General features: G+C 36.4%; 1 long non-coding RNA gene across 1 annotated transcript; it reads right to left on the bottom strand.

Annotated features, from left to right (window-relative positions):
* Positions 1-8329: 8329 nt before the first annotated feature.
* On the bottom strand, positions 8330-9377 carry LOC117324214. Its single transcript, XR_004531941.1, has 2 exons — positions 8987-9377; positions 8330-8728 (listed from the first exon to the last, which is right to left on the bottom strand). It is a non-coding gene; the product is annotated as an uncharacterized LOC117324214 (long non-coding RNA).
* Positions 9378-9610: the final 233 nt, after the last annotated feature.

Below are 9610 nucleotides of genomic sequence, written 5' to 3'. Positions count from 1 at the left end.
ACTTTTCAGTAACAAGTGTTATAAATCGCCTACTGAAGTGTTAAAGGTGTATATAGGCTTATCACAATTCTTACTTATAAGTTTGTCCTAGAAAGGAGATAAACATATAATCAGCATTTTTTCTTAATTTCGAAAAAGAATTTCTAAACACACCAAAAGTCAGGTTCTATGTAATCAAAATAAATAAATAGCAACTGAAAAACACATCTAACAACAAGTCAGATATATTGTTATAATTGTAATAATGACATCAAATACCGATAAGGGGGTTATATATTGTTGTGATTAGATGTTTTATACTATTCTCATCAACCTCTACTACATACCAATGTTACAGGTTGTCCTAAATCACAGATAAAAGTTTCGGTCTGGACATACATGATGTATTTTATCACATACATATGTTACAGGTTGTCACAAACCAAAGATAAACAGCTTGGACGTAAAGGATGTTCTTTATCACATAAACTTGTTAAATGATGTCTTAAATCACAGATAAACAGACCGGACATAAAAAAAAAACCCGTCCTCATCTCATAACCAGTACATCTGCATTAAATCATGATAGTTTGTTAAAAGTCAGATACATTGACTACCTAAACGTAAAAATGTCCTCATCACAGATGTTACAGATAGTCCAACAATAGGATATATTGACTATCTCAACGTAAAAATGTCCTTATCACAGATGTTACAGATAGTCCAACAACAGGATATGTTGACTGCCTATACGTAAAAAATGTCCTCATCACAGATGCTACAGATAGTCCAACAACAGGATATGTTGACTATCTCAACTTAAAAAATGTCCTCATCACAGATGTTACAGATAGTCCAACAACAGGATATGTTGACTGCCTATACGTAAAAAATGTCCTCATCACAGATGTTACAGATAGTCCAACAACAGGATATGTTGACTATCTCAACTTAAAAAATGTCCTCATCACAGATGCTACAGATAGTCCAACAACAGGATATGTTGACTGCCTATACGTAAAAAATGTCCTCATCACAGATGCTACAGATAGTCCAACAACAGGATATGTTGACTATCTCAACTTAAAAAATGTCCTCATCACAGATGCTACAGAAAGTTCTACAACAGAATATGTTGACTATCTCAACTTAAAAAATGTCCTCATCACAGATGCTACACATAGTCCTACAACACAGATATATTGACTACCTTAACGTAAAAAATGTCCTCATCACAGATGTTTCAGATTGGCCTAAAACAGATATATTGACTACCTAAACGTAAAAAATGTCCTCATCACAGATGTTACAGGTGGTCCTAACACACAGACATATTGACTACCTCAAACTTAAAAAAAATGTCCTCATCACAGATGTTTCAGGTTGTCCTAAAACACAGATATATTGACTACCTAAACGTAAAAAATGTCTTCATCACAGATGTTACAGGTTGTCCTAAAACACAGACATATTGAATACCTATACGTAAAACATGTCCTCATCACAGATGTTACAGGTTGTCCTAAAACACAGACACATTGACTACCTATACGTAAAAAAAAATGTCCTCATCACAGATGCTACAGATAGTCCTACAACACAGATATATTGACTACCTCAAACGTAACAAATGATGAAGAAGAACGATACAAGTATGATAGGGACCATGTCAGCAGATCCAGTAATTAACGCTATAGAGGACTCCCTTATTAACACCAAAGGCCCGCTATATGATCGGTGGCTCCTTCTCTGTCGTGGATAAGCTAGCGGTGAGATATTAACGCCATCAATGACTTTCCAAATTACCAGTCAATATAACATGTTTAAATCGTAGGTCAATTCCATACAATTTCTCATAAACAGAATAGAAATACACCATAAAAGTTATGCATCATCCTAAATTTCAGGCTGTTTATTGCAATGTTGTATGATTTACAGAAAACTACACTTTGTATGTAAGAGGTTCCTAATCCACATGGCATTATCTTTACAGATTCTTGCTAAAGTTTATAAAATTCTCCCCGAATTTATTTCGGATTGGATCGTTGAGAAGATGACCGGATGTGGATCGTTTACCCGTTGACGTCCCAGAAGTATTTCTGACAATGTTAATAAGTGAACTGATTTCACAAGTGGATTCATACTCAAATATATATTCTATTCGGTTGAAAGTTAGGAAAGATTCAATTTATACTTCCATACAACATTGGCCTCACAGTCAGAGGGGCCGCGGCGGTCCGACACTGTATCATTTGCCCTCCTGCGAGATCGAAACCTGTGTGGGGCAGTTGCTTGGTACTGATCGTAGGTCGATGATATTTCTCCGGATACCCCGGCTTTCCTCCACCTCCAAAACCAGGCACGTCCTGTAATGACCCTGGCTGTTGATATTGTGACAAAATCCGGCCCTGGGGTGGTATATAGCAGTGTTTCTTGGTAGCGTGAGGCCGTACCCAGCACCCAAGTCACAGATTCTGTCTTTCGCTGATTTATATTTAATACGTGGGTTTGGACTAGAAGTCCAAACTATTGCTTCTCTGGAGACGACTAAGAAGAATACAAGACTCAAGCCAACAGTACAAGTTCAACAATGTATTATACAACTGAGAAAATCACAACATGTGTTTAAATTACAGATACAAATAACAAATGGAATATCTCACTTATATACATATACCTTCCACACCATGCTCATTCTAATATTCCAAGATAATATTTAACCCTGAGTAATCTGCTCACCAAAGATAACCTCAGAAATGCATATTACAGCAATACATTTCATTTCAAATACAAATGTAACAATGTTGTTGACAGTGAGAATCTAATAAAGTGTAATACTTGAGGAATATGACTTGCCGTTATACTTGACTAATCAAAGGGAGACAACCCATCTATGAAACTACTAAACTATCACCATTACTGACTAATATAGTTCTAATAACCTAATCTGAAACATTACTAAACAATGGGAATAAAGACCACTCAAAGAGGCTAAGAGCCACACTCTTAAAATGTTTGAGTGTCTAAATGCTAACTGCTAAAGTTACTAGATATTAAGAGAACAACTAATAGGACAACTCAAAGAGGCTAAGAGCCATACTCTTGAAACATTTGAGTATCCGACCTAACCTACTATAAATACTTAAGACAATATAAACTAGTAGATCACTCAAAGAGGCTAAGAGCCGCACTCTTTAAACGTTTGAGTGTCTGACCTGACTTAATCTACTAGAAATACATGTACAACAATATAAGAACTTAAAGACTACTCATAGAGCCAAGAGCCGTACTCTTAAAGCTTGTGAGTATCTTGCTAAACCTACTAAAAATATAAGATAACCTATAAGACCACTCAAAGAGGCTAAGAGCCGCACTCTTGAAACGTTTGAGTGTCTGACCTAACCTACTAGAGATACAATATTAATATAAGAACTTAGACTCAAAGAGGCTAAGAGCCGTACTCTTAAAGCTTATGAGTATCTTGCTAAACCTGAAACTATAAGCTAACCTATAAGACAACTCAAAGAGGCTAAGAGCCGCACTCTTAAAACGTTTGAGTGTCTGGTCTAACCTATCCTAATAAGCTTATACTAACTTTGCTGTTGGCGCAACGATACGCTCTGGTACCGGTGAAACAGAGATGTTGAAGCAGCTGTGCTCACCCCTATTTATAACCTTCGGGCCTCGGGCGAGGCTAGGCCGCCAGCTGATTGGCTGAGAGCCTCGGTCTGTCTATGTCACACCCGAGCCCCTACGCGAAGGAACTATAATAGAGTTCCTTCTAAACGCTATAAAATACACATAATAAATCATTGACATTGAACGGAATCCGATATAAAAATCATCCCTTATCATAAACCTATTATTTACTAACATTATTTACTTTAAATAACATTTACAAGGCTTTGCTGAATAAATATGACGTCACGCCGACTCCATTGTGACACTAGACAAGTTGAAAGCGCCATGCAGGCGAACGAGGGCTGCCGCGACCAACCACAGCGAACAACATATCAGTCCGACAATGGAATCGGCAATATCTCTTACAAATATGCAACCCAAAGGTTCGTAAATGCATCTGTTTACCTAAGACATTGCTTATAAATTGGCGAATAATAACAATTTGTCAGCTCGTCAATACAAGATCGACACGTGATGCACTCGTACATTACTTTTCCCACTCTCATACTTTGACTAAATTACCGTAAATATAACAATCCCTTATGGAAACAATAATCTCAGCATTTACAATCCAATATGAATATATTAAAACAGCCACGACACTCCCGTGCTGTTATTTAATTACAAATACTTCAAAACCGCATTGTAAACAAAACTGGGTCATCTCGACCCGATCAGCTGATCGAGTCGGTGCTCACAGAAACCACAGGCAACAGGCCTATTCTGTTACAATATGACGTTAAACAAAATTAACCATACTCAAACAGATATGGTCTTCTGGAAGTGGTGATGAAAAGATACTTGTAATCAAGAAAACAAGATCGTTCACTAAATAAAAATGCAACCGTGTTGATCAAAAATATGGAAACATCAAAATTTGGCAAGTTAATTATATAATAAAGAACAGAGAGAAGCTTAACTGTGTGGTCTTGAAAATTGCACAGTTGTTTGAACAAGTCAAGGCGACCCTTGCATATTCTTGGCAATACAGCAATCATTCTCAGTCATTTTGTCTCCCATTTAAACAAAGGGAAACTTATCATAATAGTACCGGTTCTTCTAATGCTTTCTTGGCAGGGCTATATATTCTAAAGCAAGATATCTTAATCAAAATTGCTGTACATTTTCATGACCTAACACCAAAGTGCAATGCATCGCCATTAGAATATTGTGACACTGACATCAAAGCCACAGGTCAAATGAGTACATTTTTTCCAATAACCTTTAAACATTTAAATGTATCATATTGTTATATCTTTATTATCATGTGGTTCTTGATCTTATCCAGAAAGATGATTACCTATTATCCATTGATCTGACTGATGATTAGCTTAGTATCCCTATACATTACGATCATCGTAAATATCTCAGGTTTAAGTCATCACCATAAGTATCTCATGTTTATGTGATCACAGTAAATATCTCAGGTTTCTGTGATCATGGTAAGTATCTCAAGTTTAAGTCATCACCATGAGTATCTCAGGTTTATTTGATCACCGTAAATATCTCAGGTTTATGTGATATCACAGTAAATATCTCAGGTTTATGTTATCACAATAAATAACTCAGGTTTATGTGATCATAATAAATAACTCAGGTTTATATGATCACAGTAAATATCTCAGGTTTATGTGATCACAATAAATAACTCAGGTTTATGTGATCATAATAAATAACTCAGGTTTATGTGATCACAGTAAATATCTCAGGTTTATGTGATAACAATAAATAACTCAGGTTTATGTGATCACAGTAAATATCTCAGGTTTATGTGATCACAATAAATAACTCAGGTATCTCAGGTTTCAGTTACTGAACCCCGTTCAGGAATGGAGGGAATTCATCTGGCCATTTGGCAGGGGATAGATGTCCTTCCCCCATGCTGGGCTTTCTATGCTGATAAAACTACAGATAGGCGGAAGATGGCCGGAATCGAAATCCCACCATCAAATCAACGTAACGTTTTGAACTAGAACTCAAAGCTGTCTACCTGACTCTTCAGTCTCTTCTGTCTCTCACCTATCTTCAGTTGTGTTTTTTAATCAGATAACACGTGTTCTGATGAGATCGATAATTTAGAAAGATCTTCGTGGAATTTGGCGTTAATGCGTTTTTCCTGATATAATAATAATAATAATAACAGGCTTTGTTTATTCTTGATTACATAATGAGTCAACGGCTCGTCTTACATATGGTCAAGTAAAATGTACATTATTTACAACAATGACTGATGGTCATGATGCTACAGAATGGAATTGAAACAATATATTTTTGACAGATACTACTCCCAGTTACCCCATTCATAATATTGACTTGTTTGAATCACGGCTGGATAATGAAGCCATTAAGCGTCCTGGTCATATGATAAAGAATGCCAAATGGCTGATGTTGAGTCAGATCGGTCAATTCTTACTCATATTGGCCAACCCAGACCTGATTTCCCTGATAACAAAATGTTTAATTTCTAATCTAATGAGGTTTCTGTGGCATCACGGCTTTATTGTACAGTCACAAAGCTGACAGACCCATCTCCTGCAACGGAAATGGAACATAACCACCTATGCTGCATTAAGTCAGCTCTCCGGGTTTAAGAATTTCCCAAAAACATGCTGCCAAAGTCCTCTTGACTTCCAGGAATACATGATTCTTAAACATTAGGAGCATGCATGGACTAAATTGGTCCTTTAGTGCCGTGAATTGAATTCAGATCCCTTTCGTCCAGCTGAAAATCAAGTACTAAACTAAATACGTAAACATTGTTTAATCTTATTGTATGGTAAAGGAGAATTATATTTTCTTAACATTTCCTTTTAAAGTTCTGGTATAAAGATAACTAATGAAACCAGGTATAATAAAAGGGAATTTCGTTTCTTCAATTATTCAAAGGTTATGTATTACCTCCATATAAACAGTGTACTCGTTTGTTACAGTGCTGATGTAATTACAGAAAGTCAGCGCAAACACCACTCGTATAGTATATTTTTCCCACATATTTGCTTGTGAACATTTCATTCTACAACCTCGCCCTTGATTCTTTCTTGGCAAGATCGCTACAATTGTAATTACCTACATCAACCAATTCCACGTGTGTGTTTATTCCTTCGACAAAACACTGCATGTATGTCCAGGGTCTCCTTAATGACACCATTCGCAGAGACTGGTGACGTTATCAGTCTTTGCCTCCTTGACTTGTCTATCTTCGTCTCCTTGACATTGTATAAGTTTTCTAGGCAATCTTTTCCATATCTACTCCTTACCTTAACGAAGCAATTTTTACAAATATTTTTTAATGATTTTAGACTCATCATACTAATGAATCAGTGATCAGTTCTTTGAATAGCTAAATACTTAAGCATTGAACTGTTTTTGTATGGTATTTATGATATATTTGAATGCCAGAGCTTTGCAAGCAAACAACATAATCTAACGCACATTATTATTTGAACGTTTCAACGCTTATATTTACATTCCTTTTATTTTTTTTAATATTTTTCAAATGCTATCATTCATGTTTAAAATTCATTATTCCCGCCTTACAGACAGTCAGCAGATTTTTTTGTCAGTCGTTGAAACAGCCGGAACACGGTCGCGTGCTTTTTGTCAAACAAAATAGTACATGGAAAATTAAAAAAAAAAAAAAACTCAATTTTGTTAATCACTTTATTATCAATGTAATGCGCAAATGGCATAGTTTTTATAACAAATAATGTAGACAAAATAATTAGTCGTTAAACTTAATTAACCTGGATATTGTAGTTCCGGTTTGTGTTGTATTAATACGCTGATAAGTGTAGCGCGTGGTGGATGGCATTTAAACGTACACCAAAGCCAGAGCTCTCAAACAGACTATATAGTGACAATGCCAGACAATTGTAAATATAAGTCAATGTGGCGCCTTTTCTTTGTAGAAAACCTTAATTCCTTAGTGATGAGAACTATAATCGTTAGACATCCTAGACAGAGTACTCCCCTGTTCCACAGGTAGAACAGTAATGAAGTAGTTCACTGGTCATACGGTATAATTTAAAACGGTGCTTCACAGGAGATATCGTGCACAAGCGCAATACACACGCGCATTGTTCTTTACAGGTCAACAGGTAGGACTGATATGTGCTTTTTTTTTTTACAGATATTTGGTCTTTCACGGATTCTACAATGGGGTTAATGACCAAAACTGTTCAAATCCGAAATGACTGTTTGGAATATCTAAACCGCCCCCTTTTTCTCCACAACCTAGTTATTACATGGTTTATTGCAGTATAAGTGGCCTTGCCCAGGACAGTCTTAATGAAGAAAGTAGAAGCATGCAATATTCTTCCTCTATATAGTAACGATGGTATTAACTAGTAGCCGGAAGCACATGATATTTCGATACTTGGTAATTTATGGGGTTTTTTCTTTGTTCGGTTTTGGTACTGTTATGCTGCCAAGCACAAAAATATGAAATTCAAGGAAGAATTAATATGGCATTGAACTTGGCCCTGATAATTTAGAATTGAACTTGTTTAATGTAACCATTGTGTACCTTGGTCGAACTTAATGACTCAATGTAAATTAATGCTGACAATGAGAGAGAAATATCTATAAATATTAAACATGAACACGTGTCAAGAATTGTGGGTATAGGCTTAGCCTAATTATTTGCAAACAGATGAGACAACAACATAAATTACATTAACATATGTATTCACTTGAACATATTTACAAAATCATAGGAAAACAATATTTACACCATACAAAACACCCTTACACACTCCCACTCATTCTCTACAATTAATTAATAATGTGCAACACAAAACAAAACCCGTCTCTGAAACCCATTGTCTCTCCAGACCCCAAATATATATAGTTCATCACTGTGGTTGGTTCCCAAAGTTCTCTTCACTCCGATGTTGTTTAACTATTTCATAATCGGTATATATATGTATACCCTCCGTAGGCACTGTACTAGTCCAGCACAAATATCTCCTTTCTGGTTTCACATAAATAGACCAGGGATTCTGCTGCTCCCACTATGGTCTGGCACATAGACCCTTCTATGGCTAATGGCTCCCTGTCCCAAGGTCACCTACAAGGTTACAGAGTCAATGTTCTAAGTTCATGGGTTTATAGCACTTGCACATTTGTATTATATTTGTATTTTACTTACAATGACATTTAATAATTCTCTTTCTCACTATCTCCTATTACTTTTCTCTCTATTTCCTATTTCTTTACATTATGTTAGGAAATTATTCTACAACAATGACCTATAATATTACACCCTATAATTTGCATGCTAAACATTTTTACCAAAATTACATTAATGACATAAATATGTACTTACTGTTGGCGTCTCTCTTTAGCATTTCTGAGCACACAGCTCACTCTCCTGTTTCATTCCAGGACTCCCACACTCCATTGAGGTGGACATAGCACACAGCTTCTCCAAGTAGCAAAGTTTTGCCCAAACTAGCACACAGCTTACATGTAGTGGCTTCAACTATCTCTAACTTGGATAATAACTTTGGGCACACAGCCCTGGTAACATTTCATTACCAAGCACACAGCTTAGGCATTTCTCCCCTGGCACACAGCCTCTGACATCCGTGAACCTTCCAGGTCCAGGTCTGGGGTTGAAATGGCCGCACACACAGGTAGCACTTACCTGTGTTGCATGATTTGGTTACGCCTCAGTGACCCTGACTCAGCACTTTCTATTCAGTGAACTCAGGTACCCTCTACAGTACAGGTGTATTGGCAAATATTTTGCAGAGTACAACATAACTTTTTGACATCCCCCAACTTAGGATAAAAATACTTACTTTTTAATCCATAATACTAAAAAGTTAACTGGAAACAATCTCATATATATACAGCAATGATTGTCTACTACTCACCTTCCCTGTTTCTGTAGATCTGATATCTAATTTACTGACTTACCTCTGGCAGTCGACTTAGGTAGTCTGCA

Source organism: Pecten maximus, chromosome 3 (assembly GCF_902652985.1).
Source record: "Pecten maximus chromosome 3, xPecMax1.1, whole genome shotgun sequence".
In the NCBI taxonomy this organism is placed as follows: Eukaryota; Metazoa; Mollusca; class Bivalvia; order Pectinida; family Pectinidae; genus Pecten; species Pecten maximus.
This window is presented reverse-complemented; position numbering and strand designations above follow the sequence as displayed.